Consider the following 14,289-nt stretch of genomic DNA (forward strand, 5'->3'; position numbering starts at 1 on the left):
GTCTTACTTTTCAAATTTGCTCTGCTTGCTTTGTTTTATATTTCCCCCCAAATCTGGCAGACTAAGCAGTTCATTTGTCTATTTCCTGTGTTAGGATGTGATCAGAAATTACAATTAAAAAAAAAAAAAAAAGGACATATTCACAGCGTCAGTGTGCCAAGGCTGTGCTGAGTTGGGCGAGAAGAGCTGTAAGTGAGGGTCTGATCCACACCCAGTTATCACGGCAACTAGAAGGAAGGTGAAGAATCGCTGTACAGCAAACACTGCAAAGCAGCTCCCCCAACAGTCACCAGAAAGGGCTGATTGGTTCAGTATAAACTACAGAGCCAACTGGGATTAGATTAAAATGTTGGCAGAATCAGTTTTATAACACATCATTTCCCACACTGAGGCAAGGTTAACAGGCATTTTCTTTTTTTAATTGAATTGACTGGGGGGACATAGGTTAATAAAACCATACCGGTATCAAGTGTACAACTCCGTAATGCATCATTTGCACACTGCATCATGCACTTACGGCCCATAGTCAAGTCTCCTTCCACCCCATTTGTCCCCCCTTTGCCCTCGTCCACCCCCCTTACCCCGCATTCGCTCTGGCAATCACTATACTGTTGTCTGTATCTTTTTTTTTTCTTCTTAATCCCTTCACCTTTTTCACCCAGTAACATGTATTTTCTAAAACTGCTTTGTAGGGCAATCATTTCAGATTCTTAAATATTACACTTTCCCCCCCATAATCAATGCAAGTAGCTCGTGCTTGCGGCTCTGTAATCTCTGTAGTTCGGGTCTGAAATGTAACACTCTGCCTTGATCTGCATACTGAAAGCTACAATCCCGTGAAATACTCCAATAGTCAAGATTTTGGCAATGGAAGCAGTCAGAGAGGTTTTCAGAGAGGCAAAATTTTAAAGTAAATAAAATAATGCAAAAAGACTACTTATTTGAACATGTTCAAAAGCAGAACTGTGTCAGCAGCATTAAAACCATGGGAAATAGTGACCCCACTGTCTACAAGTGAAACACCAGTTCAGAGCTTATTTACACAGGTTGGTGACTTCCCAGCCATTACAGGGAATGGGAGGTTTTTAAAAATATAAATACTGTCATCTATAATAACCCGCTAGTGGGCAAAAAGAACATACTTCATTCTTTTTCTTTCAACAGTAATACCTGTCAAATCAAATTTTAGCAAACTGGCAAGTATGCTCTCAATTTCTTGCATTGGCACTGAAGAAAGTCACCCTGGTCCATCAATGATCTGCATGAAATACCTCAGTTTTAGGCAATTCTTATCTAAATGTTTAATTTTTGCATTTTACTATTAGACACACAAATATTCACAGCTTTAAAACTAGTCTGAATGTTTCTGCCAATCACATATAAGTCATCAATTCTCATTTTAAGCAAAAGTAAATGTGGCGAATATAGTCTGGCTTTTACTTCAAGCAGTAAATTGAATTATAATGTAGTTACCATAGTTACAATGAAGATGCATACAGTATACCATAAGGCAGTTAACCAAGTGAAATACAACTGGGAGATGTATACCACGTTGCGCATTTGAAATAAACACTGATAAGAATTAAACTTGCTGTGGAAGCTCAGCTCCCAAGTGGTTATCTTTGTGAAACTTCTATTTTTATAGATGAGAAGATGCTAACCTTTTATTACTTTCTTACACTATTTGATTCACAAAAGTGATTCCTTCAATTCTGTATCTAGTTTGCTACCAACTGGTAATAGGAGTAGCACATATTTTTAAAACTATGATTTAGATAGTGGTTCAAGAAAAACCTCAAAGCAGGAGACAACGTAAACTGCTTTAAATCCGAGGTTTCCTTCCAACTTCATAAAGAAAGCACGTTTTAATAGACCTTCCTAAGAAACAGCTTGCCTTACCCTTCCTATGAAAGACTACGATTTAAAGAAACACCAGAGTTTAGGGCAAGGAGAAGCCGTTCCAAGTTTACATTGAAAAGAAATTGTGAGCTGGAATTTTAAATCCAACTCTAGAAGCGCAGAGCAAAGTTCAGTTTTTTAAAGAAATCCTCCCCAAATAACAAATTCGTACATACTAGGCGCACGAGGACAAGTATTACCTGGATGTTGAAAGAAAGTTTCCTGGCTCAGCTGGGTCAGCAAAGGATCTGCAGGAGCAAAAGCCCTAGGAGGCTGCGGAACACAAGTCAGCAGGAGCAGCTCTGTGGAGCGGCAGGACAGACTGAATGACAAGAACATGCAGATCGCTTTGAATTAGGCGTGTTAGGGGCTGGGACTTCCAGTGTTTGCTCTCCTATAGGGCAGGAGTTTTCCTCCTACTTAACCCCTAGGGGCAAGGTCTTAATAATGGTAACAGCTGCTATTCAGAGGGGCTTGATCTGAGCACAAGGTCAGTGAGCCAGGATATGAAGGTGACATGTAATTTCTAGCCTTTTCCTGCTTCTACAGAGAAATTGCACGAAGGACTGTTTTTAGTTATAAGTTCCTTTGATCTTCTGGATTTAGAGTTACTTAGTAGATTAAAGCCATGTTAGCTGATATTATTTGCTTGCTTAGACTAACTAAAGTGTGGCAGATTCAGTTTTCTGACACGCGGGGCTACTACCTTTAAACTAACACAAATAAACACCAATCCGTGTTTATTTCCGAGTTCCGGGGATTCTCGTGTTCTTTCACAAATGCCTTTTGAGACCCTGCTTTTTAGGGCAGAGAGTTCATCAGTTTCCAAAGAGGAAGAGTCCTCTTTATTAGAAAGGAAAGGATTGTTTCCAACAGAAGTGCGTCTCTTCAGTTTCCCCAAACAAAACCAGCAGTGTGCTCAGGGAGCTGGACTTGCCTTAGCATATGTGGGCCTGATGCCGCAGCCGCAGCACAGAAACCCTGGAAATGCTTGCAAACAAATGCTTTCAATTTACACAGGACATCCACTGGCAAAGAAGTGATAATTTACTGAAACCATGACATCTAACTCTTCATGACTTCTTTAATGAAAATCTGTAAACAACTCTTTTAACAGTCTGTACTGATTAATTATATGAAGATAGCACTTTCAAAATTAAAGAAAATAACGCCAAAAGCACATGCAAGCAAAGAAAAAAATAGGTAAAACTGGACTTCGTCAAAATAAAAAGTGTACATCAAAAAAGATGACCCACAGAATGGGAAAAAATATCTGCAAATCATGTATGTATGAGACTCGTATCCATAACATATATAAAAACTTACAAATCAATAATCCAATCTAAAAGAGACCAAAGTTTTGAAATAGACATTTTTCCCAAAGAAAATATACAAATGACTAATATGCACATGAAAAGATGCTCAACATCACTAATCACTAAGGAAATGCAAAGTAAAACCACAGTGAGCTACCTTATCGCATCCACTGAGGCAGCTATAATCAAAACAAGGGAGGAAGGAAAAGGTCGCGGGTAGGCAACAATGCGGAGAAATGGAGACCCTGGTGGGAATGTAAAATGATGTAGCCACTGTGGAAAACAATCTAGCAATTCCTCCAAAAATTAAACACAGAGTTACCATAGGACACAGCAATTTCACTCCCAGGTGTAGTTGAATTCGTTTTTTGAGGATTCTGTATTTGCCAATTCGCTAACATTTGTAACCTAAAAGAATCCTCTGAGTGCTCTGGCAGGCACCAGGCACGCAGGTGCAAGAGTGCTGAGAAATTGGAGTCCTGCCCACAGGCTCCCAGGTGAGGATGACAGGTGACTGCCTTGTTTCAGCTCTCAGCCTGTGAACAACTGTTCTTCCCCCGTCTGCTTAATGCTATTTTGTTCACGTGTGTGTTTTTGGCCCCGAAGTGCATGTGCAGGGCTGACTAGTGTCCCTAAGCTCAAGACGGCTGCGATGACCCTTACGAAGAAAGTGTGTATGTTAAACAGAAACACATACAAGACAAGCTTATGTGTTGACTGGTTGTCAGAAATGTAACCAGCAACTCAAAGTAATCTAGCCCTGTATTTCCCTGTGTAGGGATGACTCAGTAGTCACCAGTGTTGGCAGAGTCTTTATGAAACAGAACTACCACAAATAAAGAGAATCAATTGTATATACCCAAGAGAATTGAAAACGTGTGTTCACAAAAAAACCATGTACCCAAATGTCATAAGAGCATTATTGATAACAGCCACGGAAACAACTCAATGTCCATCAACAACTCAATGTCCATCAACAGAAGAAGGAATGTGTCCATTCCATAAACCAAATGTGTCCATCCATATGACAGAATATTATTCAGTCATAAAAAATGAATCACTGATACATGCTTAAACATGAATGAACTTTGAAAATATTATACTAAATGAAGGAAGCCAGACACAAAACATCACATATCGTATGATTCCATTTATATGAAATATCCAGAATAGTCAAATCCATAGAGACTAAAGGAGATAAGTGGTTGCCAGGGACTGGGGGGGGGGGGGGGGGGGGGACAGGGAGTGACTGCTAATAGGTATGGGGTCTCTTCTGGAGTGATAAAAATATTCTTGGATTAGATAGTGGCGATGGTTATGAATACATGAAAACCCACTGAACTGTACACTTTGAAATGGTGAATTCTATAGTTTGTGGATACATCTATCTCAATAAAAAAGTAAAGAAGGTATACATTTCTGCTCACAAACTCGAGTGTACGTCAGAATCTCCTATAAGACCTGCTAGAAGGCAGATTGCTGAGTCCCATCCCTGGAGATTCTGACTTTGAGGGTCCGAGATGGGAGCTGAGAATGTGCTTTTCTGAAAGCACCCAGGTCATGCTGATACTGCTGGTCTGAGACCTGCATTTTGAGAATTCCTGTATTAAAGACAGTGTATGAGTTCATAGAGGGTAGAAAGAGCCAATCTTGGGGAGGAAAATGATGGGAAGAGGAAAGGAGGGAAAAGGAGAAGCATTCAGACAAGTAGATATATTAAAAGATTCAGTCCCTGAAATCTTAAGGTATGCTGATGTCATGCCATACATATGGTAAATACCATAATACCTAAAAATCCCCCAAAAGGAATTAGAGAATTAAAGTGAAAGCAAAGGTATTTAACATTGTTTGATGGTTTGGTTTAACTTAATAAAGCAGCTAATGCCATTTCATTGTGCTTTGCTTGCGAGAAAGGCAAACAAAGGTTCTGGAGCGGCTGATCCCATAAATGACTTCAAGAAACTCCTTAAATGAGTGTCACGGGAACCAAAGACTTGCAATCTCCAACTCACAAACTTGCAAATTCTAACTTACATTTTTAGATAGGTTACTGACTTGCGCATTTAATCACTTCATTTAAAACTATTGGGTTCAGCCCTGGCCAGGTATCTCAGTTGGTTAGAGCATCATCCCCATATGCCAAGGTTGCCGGTTCAATCCCTGTGCGAGCAATAAATTGATGTTCTCTTTCTTTCTCCCCCACACTCCCACCCTCAAATCAATAAATAATCATTAAAATAAAAACAGTAGGGTTCACATAAAAATAGACAATTTAAAGTACACTTTAGGTATTGTCACATGGATTACATTATTATTTTATAAATAATAGGATTATTTCTAATCACTTCAGAATATTTCTCAGTACATTATTTAGAGTGAAAAGGAAAATACTGGTAACTTTATCAAAGTTCTAATATTCTCCCAAAACAATACCCCTTATTTAGGTATCTTTCTTTGCTATTAGAAAGAGAGAGAACATGGGAGGGGGAAGGAGAGTCAAGATCTAGCAGAACAGGCATGAAACTTGGTACTTTTTAAAAACTGAAAAAAAAAAAAAAGAAAAAAAAACCACCTGCTGATTAACAGACTCTTTCACATCTGAACTCAGTCCAAAATGTAATTCTAGATTTTGTTATTTTTTATTAACATTTAGAAGTCCCACCTGTTAATCTTTATGTGTATGTGTTAAATGTCTAAACAGTTATGAATGACTAAACTGTGGTCTCAGGTAGACAGTAGAGTCCCTTGAAAATCAGCAAGATGTTTCTTTCACTATGGTCAAGTCAAAAGCTTAGCCATTTGAAAGCACAAGTTCAGAAAAGGTAATCATAGGACAGTTTTGCAGATGAAATTCTACACTGTATCCCGGTGTTTCTGGAATACAGATGGTTAGGTACTCAGTCAAGATGTCAGCCCAGAACACATTGCTACTCAAGAATCCCTGGAGTCTAGAACCATGATCTCAGCTCTGCCACTCACTAGCTCTGTAGCCTTGAACTAGTCACTTACTCCATCCTTGATAGCCATTTATCTACAAAACCCATACATTAGATGAGATGATCTCACAGGTCCCTCCTGACTCTGAATTCAGCTTTTATGAATTTGGATCTCTCTGCAAATAGATAAAATAAATCCCAGTTTTGACATTTCAAATTTGGAGTAAGAAAGATACATTCAACTTTTGAGTTAGCGACTTTGGAGCAGAGAGTTACCATATGGTAAGCAAACTGGACCAAAACCAAAATAATTGTGGGATGCTGAAATTCCTCTCCATCCCTTTGGAAATATCTCCACCAGTCTTGCACATTCCTCTCCCCCAACAATTTACACTTCTTAACCTAAAAGCTTCTTTTTTAAATCTCATTTCCTGTTGAAAACACTACCTTTAAAATCTACAGCTCTTACAAATGAAAACTTTATGACCTTGCTTATCGTCCATGGTCTGACATTTAAGGACTCTGCTCTGTCCCTTACCATGGACTTTCCAATTTCACTTGGTTTGTACTCATTCCACATAGATGCTGTGCTCAGCATTGATTCACTTTTCCAGCCTTCCATGCTCCAGCCTTCAAAGGTCTCTCCCGCTCTCCCTCTTCTCCAACCCCCCCACCAGGCTTGGTGATGCTACCAAAAAACGTCACCGTACAGGGAAGTGGACACTTCAACCAAATGTCATGGACTCACTTCTGAGGGTTCTAGTGCGGCTGAGATTCATGTCATCTATCAGCTTCTTCACCGGAAATGCCCGCAAGGTTTGCTGAAAACCCCATGCTCCTTACCTTACCAGCTCTGCAAACATGCCACCGATTTTATTGAAAATAACAAAACTACTGGACCATGAATTCCTTCAAATATTATCATTTCTCCCTTAAACTTTTCCTGGAACTCATCCCCTCTCTCACAATACCCATCCCTCTTCCCTAAATTAGCTACTTACACATGAGGTCTGTGCTACCCAATGAGGGGGCCAGCAGCCTCACAACTATTTCCATTTGAATGAGTTAAAGTGGAATGAAATGGAATACTGGGTCTCTGGGTGCACAGGAACCCTTCGGGTGCTCAACAGCTCCATGGCTCTGGGCTACGCACCGGGGCGGAGCAGACAGAAGACATTCTCCTCGCTGCGGCCAGTTTTATTGAACAGCACCCTGAAGGTCAGGCTTAGTGACCGTCTCACTCTCCCTCCCCACGTCCATCTTCATCTTATCCTTTCTGCCAGCTCCTTCTTTACTTACTTATAAAAAAGTGTTTCGTTTTCCCTGACCGCAAAGGGGAATCCTTCTCTGGGCCTGTTGTGCGCAGGCTACTGGTCTCTTTCCTTTCCGTCCATCACCAGACAACACTTAGGCCTCGGCTCCTCTCCTCTCTCCTAGTCTTACCCACCATCTAATAAAACTGTTCCTTCAAAATGAAACTGAATGATCCCTTGTCAATGCTGGTTCTCTAGGTTTCTTCATTTCCCCACGTTGCTGGGGGTGCCCGCGTCCCCTTGCTCCACCGTCCGAAACTTCCCTGTCTTTCGTCCCCACTCCGTGTTCCTGGCCGGTCCTCTAACTTCTCTTATTCCTCATCTCAGGCGAGAATACCCCCGGCTGTTGTCCTTTGTCCTTTCCACTCTGTGTTTCCTGCCTGTGTCAGCACATCTGCCTCCCTTTTTAGTTCCATTTCTGCAACTTTTGCTGGGGGGGGGGGGGGGGGCGCTTAAAAATATTAATACTTTCCCTCTCACCGTCTGCGGTCTGGCTGGGCTGATAATCAAGCGAACATAGACAGATTAACAGGAGAAAGTCAGAGTGTGAACACATGGATCTGAGACTCCACATGGGCAACGCTGGGTATTTAAGACATTTGGGACGAAGGAGAAAGGGGGTGGGAGGGAACGAGGCACTAGATTTCAGAAGTCAGCGTGGGCGATCGCAGGAGGTGGTGAGAGAGAAGCACACAAGGCAGGGAGATGCTTGCTGGGCACCTCAGGAACAACAGGATGCAGGAGGTATCTCCCAACAAGCCCCTGCCCTCTTGTTTACCACACTTAATGCAAAGCAGGCTTAGGTGGCACCCTCAGAACCCCTTCTGAAAGCAGGCTTCTCGGTTCTGAATCTCTTGGGCAGGAAAGAGCGGCAGGGTCAAAGGCTCCCCCTGAATCTTCTCAACACACAGCTCCAATCAATACCCCAAAAAGGCAGCTTCAGGGGAGCAAAACGTTGGTCCCATCAGCTCTCTAAAGACATTTCAATATATATGTCCTGCCAGTAGCGCAAACCCAACCATCTAAAATATAAATGATCTTATCATCCTCAAGTAACTTCTTGATTTCTCTTTCTATTTAATCTTTGTCCTTTAAGCCCCAAATTTTCACTTCGATATTTATGTACTAAACACCGGATCTGTGCTGCATCAGGACCTAGGGTGAGAGTCATCTTCGACCTCAATGCCACCACCTACCCTTGTTCATTTGTTCTCAAGACCAGCAGGGTCACATCTACCCCTCCTTTCCTTACCCTTCCCTCCCCTACCTTCCATGTCCTCCTGTCCCTCAGATCACTGCAACCACCTAACACCATGACCTCATCTGTGGTCTCCTACGTTTCCAATCTAAGCACACAGGTTCAATTCATCATCATGACATCATATCATCAAGCTGCTCCCCAGTCCAAAAATACTGCCGGCTCCTACCCGATGAAGTTTAAACACCCGAGGTGGCAAGCAAGACCCTCCAATGTCCCGGCCCCTCCCCTTCCTGCTCAGCACCTTGCCAAACAATGCGTTTTACTCAACTAGCTAGTACACACCCCGAGTGCTTATGCTATTCCTTCTACCCGAATGGAATTTGCTCACGTTTTCAACAGCCACAGTCCCATCCATTCTTTACAACGTAGGACAAATAACACATCTTCCATGAAGCCTTCCCTGATTGCCTACGCCAGAAATTCTCTCACCCGATTCTAAGTAATATGACCCTACGATCTCTCTGATGGCACCTAGCATGTATAATTTTTTATCATGATCATCTGTATACTTCTTTTACTCTCTTAAGCTACACTTAATCGCACAAGCTCTATTATCATCATTTTAATACCCCTCAGGAAGATCTAGTACCTGGCAGGTACTCGACAAATATTAATATAAAAAAGAACACTTTACAATTTGTTACGATTACACATGTCCTTTATTAAACAGAATAAATGTAGTATTGGAAGGCAGTCTGTAAAATAAAGTTCAGTGTACAAAATCCTATTTTCCTGCTGATTTATATGGGCCCCAAGGACCATTTCTCCCATGGTTGTGGGAAAGAAACAACAGCCAAGATTCAATATATGTTCTGTATGACTGCAATGTTACACTGTTCTCCGCTTTTAAATTCTGAATATTAAACTGCCGCTGAATAATAAGAGACGTCAGTAACTGGCTTTTCCCGAAACCAGTAGAGGTCACTCCAGAAACTAACATGCAAGCTTATTCTTGGGCAGTTTTTTAAATTCCTTTTTGTTTTGTTTCCAAGGTAGGATTGTCCTTGGCATCAGAAGAAACGTTTTTAAATGATGAAAACAAATAAAAAAGGTTAACCCCACAGTAAGACATTAGATTTAATAGACTTTCTGCCAATTGATTTTATGGTAGCAATTATGATTTCTGTGAGAAAGTGTCTTGGAAATAGATGAATCTGGGAAATTTAATTTTTATTCATTATATCCTGTGCTTGATTTGATTAAAAATTATCAATAGAGTTGACCTTTAAACAATGGGGGGGAGGGGGTTAAGGGTGAAAACTCACATGAAACTTTTGATTCCCCAAAAAGCTAACTACTATATGCTACTGTTGACCATAAGCCTTACCAATAACATAAAGTTGATTAACATATTTTGTCTGTTATATGCATTATCATATATATATATATAATGTATCTGTATCTATATATAATGTTATATATATGTATCTGTATTCTTACAATAAAGAAAGCCAGAGAAAAGAAAATGTTATTAAGAAAATCATAACCCTGGTCGGTGGTTCAGTTAGTTGGAGCATCATCCCATACACTAAAAGGCTGTATGGGCTTGATTCCCAGGAAGGTCACATAGCTAGGTTATGTGTTCGAGCCCCAGCTGGGGCACATGCAGGAGGCAACCAATCGATGTTTCTCTCTCCCCCTTCCTCTCTCTAAAACCAATTATATATAATATAACCATATATATATAATCAATTACATATTAATATAACATATATATAAAATCAATTATATATATTATATGTTATATTATATAAAATTGATTTTAGGTGAGAATAAAAACATTTTTTTAAATAATAAAATATTGAAAATACTGTACGTATTTATTGAAAAAAAATCCACACATAAGTGGACCCACAGAGTTAAAACCTGTGTTGTTCAAGGGTCGACTGTAATCCAGGAGCACTGTGATCAACCAGAATGAAATTTACTTACTAATCTATACATACCAAACATTTTTTAAAAGATCTAAAACAGGGGTATATATTTTAAAGCTGAAAGCACAGAGATTAGTAACTTTTAGACAAAAGGTTGTCTTTTCTTTTTCTTTTCTGGGAAGAAAAAAAAAAAAACCTTACTAGGCAATATAAAAAGCAGACAAACATTTGAGCCCTCCTTAACTGAACCGGAAAATTACTACTAAACATTTTTAAATGTGAAAATAACTCCAGCGGGTTAGTTTACCATAGGTCTCACGTTGGAATTCGGGTGAAGGTTTTGTCTTGACATGAGCAAGAAAACAGCTTGCTGCCTGGGAGTCCCCCCCACACGCACTATAAAAGAATGTGTTATGTTTTAGGAGAGAGGCGGCTCAGGTTTGATAGTTTTATATCAAAAGCAACTGGACCCTTTCAGCCATGACAAAATAACTAGACTGCAGATCATCTAAGAATACAATCTTGTGATGCATGAAGATTTAAAAGCAAAGCATGACACACCCATGGGCTCTGGGGACTTTCCAAAATATTTCTGGTTTGCAATCTAGGATTTCAAAATCAGATGTTTTACTTTTACAACGGATACTCCTGGCATGCGCTCCACTCCCAGATTGAAGGCTGCTGTGTCTTACCTCAAACTTCCAGAACCTTATTTTGACACCATCAACTGCATTGTCACCAAGCCTTGAACGAATCTAAATTAATGTGACATTCCTATGTTCAGGGGGATTATGACCAATAAACGGAAATTTTCTGTAAGTCAGACTGCTAATATTCATGGAGAAAGTTACCCTTACTTTCCTTATGTCAGAAAATAAAAATACTTGCAAGTTAATTTTCCAAAAGTCAGACTTTACAGGAAAATACATGTGTCACCTGCATACAAACACCTGTCACCACTGCTAAAGGCTTAGATTAGGTAATACTGTGACACATCACATTCTCTGATCTCAAATGAAGCTGTATGGGAGAAAGTAAATGAACGTTCTAATCCTATTTTATTTATTTATACTTCTTGTAATAGGTGGTCATATTATTTTTGGCAAGAAAAGAACTTTAAATTACCCAAGCCCTAAGACAGAGGCGTTGTTGGTGTTTGGTATTTCACAAATGTAGCGGGAGTTGTTTTATATGTTGAAAACACACTTAGTAATGATTCAGAAGTTCAAGCAGTTCAAAATCACGAAACTCATGCTATGTCTGGCTTCAGAAAGTTGTTTATATGAAATAAAAGTCTGTGAGGTGGCTGTTAAAAGATAAGAAATAATGTAATGACAAATGGGAAAGGAGTAAGGATATTTATATCAGTATTTAAGAATGCCAGACATATATTAGAATATTTCACTTAGGCCTCTCAAATCTTTTAAAGTATCCCAACATAGCAGTGTTGTTAGACTTAAACCATAGGCATAGCTGAAAGAATATGTTTATAATTGGGGTACATTAGAAGCTAGGATTAGGTCATGGAAGGTAAAGGTTATCTAAACATCTTTATTTATTTTTTATTTATTTATTTTTATTGGCTTTTAGACAGAGAGGAAGGGAGAGGGAGAGAGAGATAGAAACATCGATGAGACAGAACATCAATCAGCTGCCTCCTGCATGCCTCGACTGGGGATCAGGCCCACAACCCGGGAATGTGCCCCGAGCAGGAATCGAACCGGTGACCTCTGCGTACATGGGTCGACGCTCAGCCATTGAGCCATACCGCCTGGGCTATCTAAACATCTTTAAAGGCAGCATGTCACAAAGCTCAGCAAAGGCCACTTCAAAATCATGGAAACAAAGGTCATCACAATGACTGGTATGCTCCACGATCAGGCTCCCCAACGGCAGGCATCTTTGGCACATTCGCTGTAAGCCCCGATGCTGAAAACCTAGACGCCTTCTGGTTGGTCACTGCCATCCCTGAATCGTAGACCTTTCTGGGCTGTCAGCCAGAGTGGACCTCCTGGCTGTGGACTGGTAAATACTCCAGCTCCAGGGGTAGGAACTGACACAATAAGGCAGCTGTCCTGAGACCATACCAAGCCATCGTGTGTGCTGTGACTCTGCTGCTAGAATCTGGCATCCTCAAAAGACTCAGATGGCTACACCTGGGGCTAGAGAAAAACCTGCCCCAGGCTTTTGAGGCATCCTTAACCTTGAATGTCTCTAGAGAAGAAAAACCCAACACTTGCCTTGTTAACCTATTCCCAAGAACTCAAATGACTCTAGAATGCAAAACTTTTGACAAAAATGTAGGGGGAAATATTTAGATTGCATTTAAATGTGTCTACTCCTTTATAACAAAAAGCTGCACAGTAAAAATTACCATGACTAATGTGTAACAAGCATTGGTACAAGCACTGCTTTGGCAAAGGAACAGCAAAGGAGGTGGGGATTCCGTTACTTTGATAACAAAGCAACAACAACATAAGTTTACACAATGATTTATTAAGCAGGTCACTGTATCAGAGTTCCAAGTTATGTTAACAACATGGTATCACCAAGACAACCTCTGCCTTCAAAAGAAACCGAAAAGAGATATGTATCACAATGCTATTAGTAATATCCAGTATATAGACACTGCAAAGGTCACTGTAAGTGCCCAATACTAACAGCGGATGAAAAAACAGTCAGAGAAATGAAACTAGTAAGTTCTTTGTTCTGTTCCTAAGTTAAAACATCTGCTCTGCTTAGTCACCCAACCGGCTTTGCTTTCCTGGACATCTCAGTCAGTCAACGACCAGGAATTCCTACGGACTCCACTGAGGATCCTCAAGTCACATTCCCCTGCACCGTGCAGTCGGCACAGCCCTGAGCCCCAGCAAAGGAACACCCTGCACTCCCCTTTGCCATCCCTATGGGATATTAGGCAATGCAGTGTTCATCCCTTCCCCTGCCAAGTGGAATGCCTTGGTAATAACGTGCATCCACACCCTGCTGGCTTTGCAAGGAGTCAAAGCCAGCATCGAGGATCAAGCTCCAAACCCCTCGATAAAGAAACAAGTAGAACTGTCACAAATCTCTAAGACAATCCCTGAACTTACATACAGCTCAAATGTGGCTTTTATGATCAAAGAAGCATACCTTTCGGAAAGAACTGCTTTTTCTAATCTGTGATTCCATTTGCAACAATGGTTACTGTTGATACTGACAACTGGTACCCAAAGGTAGTGTCCAGGACAACTACAGCTGAGCTCGGGTTTTATAAAGCCAGGGGTCTACGAAAGATGCTCAGTCTTTGCTACTATGACCTTAACTTCCTTACATTCTCTGACACTGTTAAAGACTAAAGTTGACAAGCTCTCTCAGCATTTCTACTATGACGGGGACAGTATTTGCAGTCTTATTCTCACGGCGAGAAATAACTCTGTATCTTTTTCAAGAGAAGAAGTGAAAAACAGGGGGGTGGGTAGGTAAGAAGACAGAAAAAAGAGGTAAGATTCTGGTTTCCATGTCTTCTGGTCTCTGAGGGCAAAGCCTCTTGATCTGGTCAAAAAAATACCTTGTACCCAAATTAATAATAATGTACAGAACTCACGAGGCCACAAGAAAGAATTTTTCTGATTCCTAACTTCAAAGCATAAAACTAATATATCCCATTGGTGTAATATATTTTGAAAGGCAATTAAATTTGTATATAGT

General features: G+C 40.4%; 1 protein-coding gene across 2 annotated transcripts in view; it reads right to left on the minus strand.

Moving 5' to 3' along the window:
• DISP1 (dispatched RND transporter family member 1) overlaps positions 1 to 14,289 on the minus strand; it is a 138,094-nt gene that overhangs the window by 61,379 nt on the left and 62,426 nt on the right. Inside the window, exons 1-2 of one of the 2 annotated variants that reach the window (XM_036277615.1) lie at positions 5,250 to 5,256; positions 2,100 to 2,221 (exon numbers count right to left, since the gene is read on the minus strand). The exons of the other annotated variant lie outside the window; for it this stretch is intronic. The gene's annotated coding sequence lies outside the window, so the exon portion shown is untranslated. Of the gene's footprint in view, positions 1 to 2,099; positions 2,222 to 5,249; positions 5,257 to 14,289 lie in introns of those variants that run through there. 2 annotated transcript variants of the gene reach the window in all.

This window comes from Molossus molossus, unplaced genomic scaffold (genome assembly GCF_014108415.1).
Source record: "Molossus molossus isolate mMolMol1 unplaced genomic scaffold, mMolMol1.p scaffold_m16_p_23, whole genome shotgun sequence".
Taxonomy (NCBI): domain Eukaryota; kingdom Metazoa; phylum Chordata; class Mammalia; order Chiroptera; family Molossidae; genus Molossus; species Molossus molossus.